Genomic DNA, 14546 nt, shown 5'->3' with positions numbered 1-14546 from the left:
CATATCCTTCAAAAGTTCTATATCCCTAATATTTACTTTTCTTTCATTTGTTTCCTTTTTTACGTAATGGTTAATAAAAACTTATATTAACCTCTAGCATCTCTAGAATTATACCAAATAATAGAGAGAATGAGTATTTTTGCTTTACTGCTGTATTCACTGAGAAAATTTCTACACTTAATGATTACTTCTGGTTTTAAATACTTTATTATATTTGAAATGATACCCCCCAAAATCTCTAATTTGTAGAAATTTTAGCATAAATGAGTATTGTATTTTGTCAAATGCTTTTTCAACATATATATTGAGATTATCATGTGAATTTAGATGATTTTCTTTTTAGTGTTGTCATGATATTTGTTTTCCTGATGCTGAACCATCTTTTCACCCAAATCCAACTTATTATAATCAAAGATTTGCTAGATATATTGCTAGACTCTGTCTGATGGAATTTTGTTGTGAATTTTAAATTTTAAAATGTGAATTTTAAAAAAGTAAATATAAGATGTGAACAACTAAAAATAAATGAATAAATAAATGAAAATAAAAATTCTGAATTAGAGACAGCTAAGTAACACTGTGAGAATAGAGTGCTAGCTTTCAGAATCAGGAAGACCTGAGATAAAATTTTTGCCTCAAGACACTATTTCTACCTGGGTGATCCTGGGCTTAAACCCTCCCAGCTTCTGTTTCCTCATTTGTTTAAAAAAAAAAAAAAAAAAAAAAAAAGGATAGCAGCATCCATCTCCCAGGGTTATTACAAGACATAAAATGTGGTAATATATGCAAAATACTTTGAGAGCTATTATAAAATTTTTTTCTAAAACAAAAAAAAAAACCCAATACTTATTAATTTTATATGGGTCTACAGTGTTTTGTCTTATCTTCTCATTGGTTTAGGTATTAGAACTAAATTTGTCTCATAAAAAGAGATTTCCTACTACCACTGTTTTACTAACTATATCTTCTTAGAATTCAGTTTTTCTTCATAAATTTCTATCCCCCATAAATTTACATGTTCCAAAACTTAAATCTGAAAGATACAGTTTAGTATTGATATTAGTTTGTTATCTACACTTCCTTTCCAAATAATATAATTTCCCTGTGTATCTTTATATTGTTAAGTTTTTGTTTTTGAAATTTGTCTGATAGCATGACTGCAGCTCTTGTTTTTAGAATATAGACTAGAAAATAACCGAGCTAGCATCCTACATTTTGGCTAATTGAAATACCATCTCATTGGCACCAGGATTTAAACAAAAATAATAAGGGCACAGGATTTAAACAAATTGATAATGGCAATAAAAACTAATTAAAATATAGTAACTATAAGAGATGCATCCTAGTGTAGCAAATTAGCCTCTTAGAATGATCTATGTTTCTGTGTTCAAGTCTAACATTTGACAAATACTGGTCTTTTGATTTTAGACAACTAACAATCTTTCAGTGCCCTAGGCAACTTCCTAAGATTATAAAGTGCAAAGTATCAAGGTAGCCATCTGCCTTGGAAAAAAGGAATTTACTTATGAGAAAGCTCCTTAAATTAATGAAACCACAAGCCTGGATTGGATCAATCTAAACGTAATTCTTTTTTTTTCATCTACAAATATAAGTATTTCCATAGCAGAAAAGTTTAATATAAAGAGGTTACATCTTATAAGGAAGGAAAAGTTTAAATGGGATGTTTAGATTTAGAATAGCTATTTAGATTTAGAATCTAAAGAAAGAAAGATTTAGAATAACTATAATAAAAAAATCAGCTCAGAAGTTAAGAAATATTTGATGCATATCAGTTGAGGAATAGTTGAATAAGTTATGGTAGATGAAACGTACCATATATAAAAATATATGTGTGTGGAATACATACAAATATAGATTATTATTATTCTATAAGAAATGATGAATAGGCTGACTTCAGAAAAGCCTGAAAAGACTTACATGAACTAATACTAATTTATGATCCTATGATCTCTTGATAACAACCTTCATTCTTTCTTTTCCCTAGTCTCCAATAAAGGTGATCCCTATCCCTTGGAACCCAATTTCATTAACTGCTTGATCCTTCAATAAATCCATCTTTAGATTTTTAAAAATTATTTAATACTTTCCCCAGTTACATTTAAAACAATTTCTTTACATTGTTTTTTAAAAATTTGAATTCCAGATTCTCACCCTTATTCCCACTCCAGCTCCCAATAAGAAACCACATATAAAGTTATACAAAGCATTTTCATAAAAGTCATGTTGTAAAAGAAAATATATCACTCTAAAAAAAAAAAAAGAAAAAAAAATTTTTTTAATGAGAGTATGCTTCCATCTACTCATACACAATTAATCTCTTCTCTAGGTATAGACAGGATTTTTCATCATAAGTTTTTCAAAGTAGTCATGAATCATTATACTGCTAAGAATAGCAAAGTCTTTTAACAGCTGGTCATTTCAGAATATTGCTATTACTTTATACACTGTACATCTCACTTTGAGTTCATAGAGGACTTTCCAAGTTTTTCTGAGAGCATCAGGCTCATCATTTCCCATACAACAGTAATATTCCATCCTAATCACAACTTATTCAGCCATTTCCCAATTCATGAACATCCTCTCAATTTCCTATTTTTTTGCCCTGAGAAGAGAGTCGCTATAAATATTTTTTAGACATATAGGTCCTTTTTAAAAAATCTCTCTTGGGAATCATGCCTAGTAGTGGTATTGTTAAATCAAAGATAATGCATGAATGCCTTCTGAACACAGATGATATTTTTTGATCAATTGGAGCATGGCTTTTTTAAAATAAATTTAACTCAGTTACCTCTATGTTTGAGAAATGAATCTTTAAAATTCTTATTACATTTACTTTGTTAACTTATTTCCCCCATTTATTCTATTTTCTCTATCCTTTCACTCAATCCCTCCTCAAATATGCCCTTTCTTTAATTACCCTCTCCTCTTACCGTATTCCATTCCCCATCTATTTTCCTGCAGGTTAAGACATTTCTATACCTCTATTGAGCATGTATGGTATTTTTCTCTTTGAGACAGTTCTGATGAGAGGAAGGTTCACTCACTAACCCTCTCCTCCCTCACTTTCCCTCCCTGTAAAAGCTTTTTGTTATTACTTTTTATAGCAGATAATTTACACCATTATACTTCTACCTTATCCTTTCTCCCAATACATTCCTCTCACCCCCTTTCATTTTTTTAGATATTAAACTCATATCTATGTCCTCTCTGTATATGTACTTCTTCAAATTGCTATGATAACAAAAATGAGTTACAATATCATCTGCCCATGTAAGAATGTAAACAGATAAACCTTATGAAATCCCTTATGATATCACTTTCCTGATTACTTTCTTATGATTCTCCAGAGTTCTGTATTTGAAAATCAAATTTTCTATTCAGCTCTGGTCTTTTTATCACAAACGCTTGAAAATCTATTTCATTGAATTTACATCTTGTCCCCTGAAAAATTATACTCATTTTTGCTGGGTAGGCGATTCTTGGGTGTAATCTTAGTTTACTGTTCTCCAGAATATCATATTCCAAGCCCTCTGTGTCCTTTAATATAGAAGCTGCCAAATTTTGTGTTATCCTGACTGTGGCTCCACTAAACTTGAACTGTTTCTGAGTGCTTGAAATATTTTCTCCTTGACCTATAAGTTCTGAAATTTGGCTGGAAATTTTCATTTTGGGATCTCTTTCAGAAGGTGACTGGATTCTTTTCACTTCTATTTTATCCTCGGGTTCTAGAGTATCAGGACAGTTTTCCTTGATAATATCTTGAAAGATGATGTCCAAGCTCTTTTTTTCGATCATGACTTTCAGGCTGACCAATAATTTTTAAATTATCTCTCCTGGATCTATTTTCTAGGTCAATTGTTTTTCCAATGAGATTTCATTTTTTCCCTATTGTTCCCTGTTGATCTTTCCTGCCGGCATTCTAAATTGTCAATGGCTAGAAAGCTCTGAGGAATTCCTGCCTTTGCCATCTTGGCTGCTTCTTCATTCCTCTAATTTTCAATCCCTTTTTGGCTGACTTCTTTCTTGCTTCCTACAATTACGTTCAGGGCACTCTCATCCTCAAAATAACTTCACTTATACCTACCATCCCCTCAAATCATCACCCTCTACAACTCTTCTCTTTCAATTCCAAACTCCTTGGCAAAGCCATCTCCATTCAGTGTTTGCATTTTCCTGCCTGACCCTCACTTCTCAGGCCTTTGCAATCTGGCTTCTGATATTATCACTCAACTACTTTATCCATGAGTTGGCAATCAACTTTTACTTAGAAAATCTAATAGCTTTTTCTCCTTGTGATCATCCTTCTCAATCTCAGCATTTTACACTGCTAAAAAGTGGACACTTTGTACTCCCTAGAGCTTCATAATGCTGCTTACTCAAGGTTCTCTCGTCTACTACTTCTCAGTCTTCTTTCTTGGATCGCCATTCATGTCCCATGCCCTGTTTATCCAAGCTCTGTGCTCGGTATTCACTTTCTATATACTCTCTTGGTGATCTCGTCAGCTTCCAGGGGTTCAAATTTTATCTTTATACAAGTAACTTGCAAATTAATATATCAGCACTGCTCTCCTAAGCTCTACTCTCAACATCACCAATTACCTATTTCTATCCTGTAGGAATCTCAAACTCAAGAAGTATAAAATAAAAGTCTTTATTCTTTCCTTTAGACATCCCTATTTCTGTGAAGCACACAACAACTATTCTCAGATTTGCAATGTTAGAATCATTCTCAAAATTTCCCTCTCCATTATGGATATGCTACCTGCCTCACCCAAACCCCCATCATAGCCATTCAACTACTTTATTTTTATCTCATAAGATTTTAGGATAGTATTTCTAAAGCAAGAACGGAATGCAAAAAACCATCTAATCCACCTTTCTCATTTTAAAGATAAAAGATTTGAAGTCCAGAGATGTTGGGGGCTTATCCACAGTCATACTGGTAAGTTTATATAGGAAAAATTTAAACCTCAGGTTCTCTGAATCTGAAACCAGCACTTTTTCCACTCTACATTTCCCATGCACATTTCTTGAATCTGTCCCCTTCTCTTTATCTCACATAATCATTATCCTAGCTCAAAATTTCATCATTTCCACTTAGACTAGTAGAATTACTTCTTAAGTACTCTTCCTGCTTCCAGTCTCTCCCTGAATTTTCCATATACTCAACAAATTGATATTCCCAAAGCACAGGTCTAAACATATCACTCTCTCCTCAAGAGTAGCTCCCTAATAACTTTAAAATACAAATTTCTTCACAATCTGGCTTCAACAAATACTGGACTTGCTAAAAAAGATGGGTTCAACTACTGCCTCACACATGGGCTTCCTAAATGATCCTGGGCTTGTCTACTTTACCTCTGATCATTTTCCTAATTTGGAAAATGTTTAATAAGAAATGAATATACCCTACAATTTGTGAGTATCAAATGAATTATGATATAAAGGAGGAAGATATAAAGAAAGAACAAAATATAAATACATCATTGAACATTTTTAAGTGCTATGTAAATGTGAGGTATTGTTATTAGACCAAGATTTCACATCACTATCCCTCACATACTCTATATTCCAGTGAAACTGGTCTATTTATTATTTCCCCTCCAGGGAAATTTCAGCTACCACCACAGCCTTGCCTTTGCACAGGAATACACTCTCATCTCTTAAAAGGCAAACTTTTTTTTCAAGGCTCAGGTCAAATATCACCTCCTACTAGAGGCCCTTCCTCACATTGCTAGCTACATACTTTGTTCATTTATTCTGTATTTATTTTGGAAATAGTTTGTATTTACTTACATATGTATGTATTGTTCCTCCAGAAGAAAGTAAACTACTTTAGATAAAGAACTATATTCATTTTTCTGTCTTTGGAGTCCCAATGCCTATTAAATTACTTTATACAAACTAATAGATATTCAATAAATGCTTGTTGAATACAGTTATAGAAAAAAAAATTTCAAAGATGAAAGAAGTTATAATAATCAGGGCACCACTGCTCTTTCAAATAAAATTTTAATCTTATTACTCTATGTGCTATAACAAAGATATTGTTACAAAAATTACTGGAAATTGGAAAGAAATAAATTCTAGATTTTATAAAGGCAAAGAAAAACCTATGCATACCTTTGTACATTAACTCTTCTTACTTCAAATTTACATTCAGCGTGTGTGCCTATGAAAAGAGAAATTCCAGTCAATATTTATGGAACATAATTATCATCCAAAGTATTTAATATCAAATCAATTATTAAGTTTTGATAAATAATAACTAATAAAATATTGGTATAATAATCATATTGTTGATGTATTTCAGTCATTTCTGTATTACCTGATTCTCCATAACTGCATTTGAGGTTTTTTTCTTAACAAAGATATTTGAATGGTTTGCAATCTCCTCCTTTAGTTCATATCACAAACACAATAAGATGACTTACCCAAGGTCTAATAAGTGTTTGAAGCCAGATTTCAACTTAGAAAGATGAGCCCTCTGACTCCAGGCCCAGTATTCTATCCATTGCGCCATCTACCTGCCCCCAAATATTCATATTATTCGTTATTCATTAGCAGAAATAATTCCCAGGTGAAGGAACCAAGGGGAAAGAGCAGAAGGAAGCAGTTATGTTTTCTCACTCAAATTCCTCTAAACAGAAAATGCACCACATTGATGCTGAGTGAAACAAGCTAAACCAGGAAAATTTGTACACAGCAATAGCAAGATTATGTGAAGACCAAATATGATAGACTTGGTTCTTCTCAGTGGTTCAGTGATCCAAGACAATCCCAATAAATTTTGGATGGAAAATGCCATCCACATCCAAAGAGAGAACTATGTAGACTGAATGTAAATCTACACAGATTATGTTCACTTTTTTTTTCTTATTTTTTCCCCTCATTTTTCTCTTTTATTCTGATTTTTTTCTATCAACATGATTCATAAGAAAATATGTAAAAAAAAAAAAAAAGTGAATGTACATGTATAATTCCTCCAAAAATGTTTTTTTTTTTTTTTAAATAACTGGGGAAAATAGAAATTTTTAAAAAAGAAAAAAAAATGCATCAGATTGAATTTTAATGGGAAAAGGCAAGAAAAAGTTACAGCAAGTCATTTTTCCAACTCAGGTAGGTAGAGGAGAAAGACAGAGAGATCTATGGACATTGCAAGGAAATAATCTGGGCAGGAATTCCATACCAAAGGGTAAATCTGCAGTTGTTTCACTCTGAATCAGCAGGTATTTCATGGGATTGGAGTAAAATAACATTATTTGTTGCTCAGACCAAAACCCAAATCAAGAACTTGGAGAACTCATACAAAGGTCCAGTTATCATTTTCTACCCTGGATCATCAGATAACTTTAGGAGCACTGAAAGTTTGTTGATCTAGGCATGAGATGACTGAGATTCTGGAATAACACAATATTCAATAGCCCAAGAAAGCAGAAACAGAATCAACCCATATCTTCCCTCCAGAAGTGTAAGGAACCTAAACCTAATATCAAGTCTGAGGAAAAAAAAATAAGCTGGAAAAATGAGCAAACAAAAAAAGAATCACACTATTAGAAGGTATTATGATGATTAGGATCCCTTAAGATAGTAATCCATAAGAAGAGAATGATTCTGAAACATCTGCAACCAGTCTCAAAGAAAAACATAACTGCTACACAAATTCCTAAGAGATATGAAAACAAAGGTTAAAGGCAAAAAGATTAAAATATTTATACATATGAAATGATAATGTAAGAAGATAAAACTAAAAAAGAATTGAGTGTTATGGAAAGAAAAATAAAAAAGGTACAAACCTTGCCTAAGGAACAAACATTCTGAAAACTAGAATGGACCAAACAGAAGTTAATTGATTCCATGAGACAGCAGGAAATCATACATGCTAAAAACAAAATCAAAAGACTGAAAAAATATTTTTTAAAATACAGAAGAAAATTTCACAAAAAAACAAAACAACCCCCCCCCCAAAAAAAAAAATCTGATCTGGAAAACAAATTAAAGAAAAAAAAATTAAGAATATTGCAATACTTGCAATAATCATGACCTACTTACCCCCTACCTACCCCCTCAAAAAAAGGTCTTAGACATATTTAATGAAATCTGAGAGAGATCTAGGTCACACAATGGATAGAGAACTTGGCCTGGAGTAAAGAAGACCTAAATTCAAATAAGAACAGAAGACTCTTGCTACCTGGGTAATTCTGGTTGTCTTTTTTTTAATGTTGATTTAAAAAATTTTTTTAATTAAAGCTTTTTTATTTTCAAAACATATGCATAGATAATTTTGAACATTTAACATTTGAACATTTTGAACAAGTCATTTAACCTCTATTTGACTCTCTGTTCCCTCATCTGTAAAATGGCATCTACCTTGCATTAAATGCTGTATTTCCTCCTTTATTTCTTATAAGAAAACTACCCTAAATTCTTAGAATCAGAAGGCAAAGGACAAATAGAAAGAACCCATTGGTCTCTTCCTGAAAAATATCCCCAAAGAAAAACTACCAGGAATGTTATAACCAAAAAACAAAGCTTCCAGATCAAAGACAAAATACTGAAAGCAGGTAGGAAGAAAGAATTCAAACAACAGGAGCCACAGTCGGAATTACACATGACTAAGCAGCCACCACAAAGAAGGAACAGGGACTTTGGATTCCATGTTCTAGAAATCGGAGAACACAGGCTTATTTGTAGTCAAGAATAACACAGAAAAACAAAGTATAATGAATGCTATGGTGTATGTGGGAAATAAACTTTAGATAAAAGAGAGGGCTTCCAAACACTCCTATGAAAAAGATGAGAACTATGCAGAAACTTTGGGGTTCAGATGCAGAAATTGAGAAACACAATGTACAATTTAAAAGGGTAAACACAAATAAACAATTGAAATGAATTAAAGAATAAACAAATTCACATATGGGAAAATGAGTCATAACACCTTTGAAATCTAGTCAAAAGGGGATCTAAAAGAGAGCCTAACTAAACAGCACATCAAGGAGAGTAAAAGGAATAAAATATACTGTGGGATAGAGGAGAGATGGAGGAAAAAGGTTAGGGAAACTCATATAATAATGATGTGCAAGTATATATCAATATAAACAAGGCAGGATGGGCATGTGACATACTTGAAACTTATACATAAACACATACACACACACACACACACGGAAAATCAGACGAAAGATAAGTTAAGGAAAAAAAATCTCAAGTAAAACAAATTCTAAGGATGTCCAAAAAGAGCTTTTTTTGAGGTGGCAAAGAATTGAAAATGGGGCAAATGGTTGAACAAGTTATGGCATACAAATACGATAGAATACAACTGTGATCTAAGAAACGATAATAGAGAAACTGTAGAAAATTTGTATGAACTGATATAGAATGAAGTGACCAGAACTAGAAGGACAATTTATAGAATGACAACAACATTGTAAAAATAAACCACTTGGAAATACTAAGGAACTCTTTAAGTATAACTAATGACAAGCCATGCTACCCACCCACCTCCTGATACTATACAACACAAAATAAAATGTGTATATAAATGCAGAGTTATACTGTATGTTTATGAACAGGCATGTGTGTATACATGCAAGCACATATGCACATATGTGTGTGTGTCCTTTTGAACATGGCCAATACTGAAATTTGTTTTGCTTGACTATACATATTTGTAAGAGATTTTGTTTTTCTTTTTCTCTCAGATGGGGGAGATAAAATTCTGCTTCCTGAAAAATAAAATATAATCATATGAATTTAATATTACATAAAACTAATAGGTCCTTTAGATATCATCCAGTCTATTCCTCATTTTCTCATGATCAATACATATCAAAGAGTTTCAAATCTATATATAACTGTTATATTAATCAGATTTAAGTCTAATCCCACTATATCTAGGTTTCTTTTTTTGTGTCATGGATCTCTTTGATAGTCTGGTAAAGCCTATGAACCCCTTCTCATAATAATGGTTTTAAATATACAAAACACTCAGCAAAAAACCTAAACTGTTATCAAAATACATATTTTTTAAAAAGTTCAAGCTACAGGTTAAGAATTTCATCATTTTACATTTATACACTGATGTACAATATCCCAATATGAACAATTTCAGTCTTAAATAAAGAAAAAAGAAACTCAATAGATATCCAATATCAAATCCATTACCTGAAAACATAAAATTTCTACTTTTTCATTTCTGTAAAATTAAATTTTATATTTTTCAACAATTTCAGGACATTCAAACAGTACAACATGAATTATAGAGACCCTAAACCCAAAAGATCACAAAGTAAATCTGGACCCCCAAAATTTGGTATTTCTGTTCAAAAAAACCCTTCAGTTCAAAGTTCAAGTTCAAAGTTCAAATTCAAAGAAACTTCAAGAGGATCTTTCCTTTAGACAAGTACTGAGGCTAGGGAAGTGAAGTGACTTAATACAGCAATTTATCCTCTATTTTTTTCTCCTAATTCTCTAACCACTCCTACAACTTCAAATGCTGACTTAGATTGTTTCTGGGATTGAATATAAAAGATATTAAAGTTGGGGAAAGCCTAGGCAGCAGTGAGACCTGTAGGGATGAAAGAAAACTGTAAGGGAACTCCCAAGCAATAGTACCAGGCATTAAAAATAGTGCCTGTCATCTCTGTGGGGAACTAGTCCAATTTGATCATCCACATGTAAAAGATATGCAAAAAGATATGCAGTAGTCCTAACTGCCCACATGGATGAATGAATAAAACATCTATTAAGTGTTAAGGATACCAAAAAAACAAAACAAACAAACAAAAAAAGTCCTGATCTCAACTCACATTCTAAAGAAAGACAACACAAATAGGAGGTTTTCAGCTGCTGGTCAGATGGGTTCAGAATCCTGGAATGTCTCCATCAAAATCTGAGGAGAAATGGTCCCAATAGTGGTGGTGGTGGTTTGATTTATCTGGTACATATTACCTCTTCGTTGGCAGTGATAGCTAAACAAGATTGACAGATAAATAGTACAGAAGTTCAGAAATAGGATGGATCAATATAAACTGGTGTGATCAGTGATTTTATAAGGACAGGGGATCAATTGTTGGGTTTATTTTTTTTTTCTTAAACAAGAATTTACTATCACTGTCCTCCTTCCTCTCAACCTGAACAATTTTTTTTTTTTAATTTTAGAATATGCAATCTTCAACAAAACAAATTCACACTGGTCAAAAATGTATGGTCAAAAAATATATGTTTCATTCTGTATTTCAAGTCTTTCATCTTTCTGGCAGGATGTGGGTAATAAACATCATGATTTACCTTTTCATTAAACATAATTCTAAAGCCTGTCAAAGTTCTTTTTCTTTATAAGATTGTCACTGTATTAAAATGTTCTCTTAGTCATGTCCACTTTATTGCATCACTTCAATGAGGTCTTTTCCAGTTTCCTTGAGCTGAATGAACTAAAACTGTTCATTCTGCCATTTTTTGTGATATTTTGTGGATACATTCCACTATACTCATATACCATAATTTGTTTAGCTATTCCCCAACAAGAGGAATCTCTGCCCTCACTTATTTTCCGTTTATGGCTGTTACTACACAAAAAAAGAGTTGTTAAAAACATTTAAGTACAAAAAGGGAAAAGAACAACGTGTGCAAGAAAATGTTTGAAGCAGCTTTTTTTTGTAGTAGGAAAGAATTGGAAACCGAGTAGATACCATCAGTTGGAGAATGGTTGAATAAGTTATGGTATATGAATGATATAGAATTTTATTGTTCTATAAGAAATGATCAGCAGGATGATTTCAGAAAGACCTGAGGAAACTTAGACGAACTGATGCTGTGAAGTGAATAAAATCAAGAGAACATTGTACACAGCAACAAAAAGACTGTGATAATCAATAGTGATGGATTTCAACTTTTCAACAATGAGGTGACTCAGGGCAATTTCAGTAGACTTGTGATGGAGAGAGCCATCTGCATCCAGAAAGGACTATGGGGACTGAATATGGATCACAACATAATATTTTCACCTTTTTGTTGTTTTTTGCTTGCTTGTTTTTTCTTTCTCATTTTTTCCCCTTTTGATCTGATTTTTCTTGTACAACTTGATAAATGTGGAAAAATATGTTTACAAGAATTATACATGTTTAAGCTATATTGGATTACTTGCTGTTTAGGGGAGGGGGGAAATAGAGGGAGAAAATTTTAGTATACAATGTTTTGCAAGGATGAATGTTGAAAACTATTTTTGCATGTATTTTAAAAAATAAAAAGCTATTATTATAAAAATTATTTATGCATATATGGTCCTTTTCCTTTCTTTGATTTCTTTGTGCTATCAGTTTAGTATATATAGCTAGGCAAGGGAATATTCAATTAGTGACTTTGGGGGCGTAGTTCCAAACTGCTTTCCAGAAATGCTAGATCAGTTTACAACAACAGTCCATTAGTGTGTCCATCTCCCGAAATTTCCTACATTTCTCATTAGGCGTGCGGCAGGATTTCAGAGTTGCTTTAATTTGTATTTCTCTGATTACTAGTGAGTTAGAACATTTCTTCTGACTGTTGATAGCTTGGGAGTTAGTCATTATTCCAGTTCAAGACAACTTAGATACACAGAAAAGTGTGTAGCCACAGGGGTGGAGGCTGGTTGGAAGCAAAGCATACAGGCTATAGTGGAAACTACCATCTTTGAGTCTTAGAGGCAGCAGCTGCAGCAGCTGCAGCAGCAACACCTGGCACAGTCAACTCATAGGGACAGCATGACAACTGAATACCTAGTCAGAGAAAGATTCCAAGCCATCCTTTTGTTACCAGTGAGTCCAGTGTTCTTTAGCTGCTCTGCAGTCTATTATTCCAGTTCAAAATTTCAGGATGAAGAAGAGTAGTCAAGAGTCAGGACAGAACTTGTCCTTAGCTGAATAAGGACAAGAACACAAAGCCAGACCCACCCCTAGATCACACAACCTAAACCTAAAAGTATATACCCTCATATCAAATTATAGAGGCTCAGGTTGACCATCCTACCAAAGGTGAGTGAGCAGAGCCCAACTCTAACAAAGTCCAAAGTCAAGAGACAGGCTGGAAAAATGAGCAAATTAACAACAAAAGAACCTAACCATAAAAAAATTTATGAAAACTATGAAAAGAAAGAAGTTCCAGACACAAACTCAGGAGATAACAACTTGAAAATATATACAAGCAAGGCCTTCAAGAAAAGACTGACAAAAATTCCTAGAAGAGCCAGGAATTTTTTTAAGGGTGGGGTGGGGTGGTGGTGATGGTTAAAATCAAATTTTAAAAAAGATAAAAAAATACACACATGCATACACAAATATATGTGTATATATAAATATAAAACAATAAACTATTGGCTAATTTAATCTTTTTTAAAAAGAAAGTCAAATTACCAGTCTTAAAAATGAAAAAGGGTTAACGCACAACCAAAGAAGATGAACTTAAAATAATTATTGAATAAAATAATTATTGAATACTATATTGCTTAATTACATGCCAAATAAAACTGACTGATATCTAAAAGAAATGAATATTTACAAAAATGTAAATTGCTCAGATTAACAGAAGAGGAAATAGACAAATAACTTTGCTTTAGGAAAAAAATTTGAACAGGAAAAAAAGGGAAGGAGGGAGAGAGGGAAGGAGGGAAGAAAGAAAAGAAAGAAAGAAGGGAGGGAGGGAGGAAATGAAAGAAGAAGAAAACAAAGAAGAGAAGTCAATCAGTGAAACAAATTAGTTAACATACAGAGACAAACACAGTAAGGTAGTATTTGATAAAACTGAGATCATGCTTACTGGGGAAAAGACTATTTCTGGTAACTACGCCCTATGTGTATTGTGTCCCCATGTTATCATGTATGTTCCTTGAGGGCAAGGGCTATTTTTGCTTTTTCTTTGCATCCCCAGTACTTTAGCACTGCGCCCCACCATAAGCACTCAGTGCCGGCTGAATGAATTATTCTTAAAGAGTAACAAGATTGAGCAAAAGGGGGAAGAAAGAAAAGGAAAGGAAGGAAAGGGGAAAGAAAAGAGAAAGACTTTTATTAAGTACTTCCTAAGTACCTCAAAACCTCTGAGGGAAATTAGGTTACCCTAAAGGATCACTGGAGGTCCCCTGGAACTACAGCAATTTGACTATCAGTGTACAGAAATTCCTTATACCTTAGTCCCGCAGTTTCTGGTTGCCACTACTCTACTTACACTTGGCATGGCCCACACCTCAGGGAAACTTTGGCCTTTGCCCTTGGGGAACTTATCGTGCCTATTCCTCAAGTCTGGATAAGGGACTTTACTTGGTAGACCAGAACTACCAAGTGGAGCAGAGTAATTTAGGGAAGGCCTTGGGTTTGGTGTGGCAAGAGGATCTGGATGAATGTTCTGGGGAGAATAATACTAGACAACCAAATGCTCTCAGCCTTTGAGATCAAGACCAATGGAGGGATTTTGTCAATGCCTCCCCCAATGCATATGTTTGCAGAGTATATAAGTGTCCATAAGATAGATCATACACCCTCTGCATAACTGAACAACCA

At 33.2% G+C, this 14546-nt stretch overlaps 1 protein-coding gene across 10 annotated transcripts in view; it reads right to left on the bottom strand.

The window, feature by feature from the left end:
- NCK1 (NCK adaptor protein 1) overlaps positions 1-14546 on the bottom strand; it is a 70366-nt gene that overhangs the window by 28498 nt on the left and 27322 nt on the right. For 8 of the 10 annotated variants that reach the window (XM_031959792.1, XM_031959786.1, XM_031959788.1 and 5 more), the window contains one exon: positions 6145-6193. The gene's annotated coding sequence lies outside the window, so the exon portion shown is untranslated. Of the gene's footprint in view, positions 1-6144; positions 6194-10829; positions 10992-14546 lie in introns of those variants that run through there. The other 2 variants (XM_031959794.1, XM_003763718.4) reach the window with 1 other exon arrangement.

This window comes from Sarcophilus harrisii, chromosome 3, assembly GCF_902635505.1.
Source record: "Sarcophilus harrisii chromosome 3, mSarHar1.11, whole genome shotgun sequence".
Lineage (NCBI taxonomy): Eukaryota > Metazoa > Chordata > Mammalia > Dasyuromorphia > Dasyuridae > Sarcophilus > Sarcophilus harrisii.
This window is presented reverse-complemented; position numbering and strand designations above follow the sequence as displayed.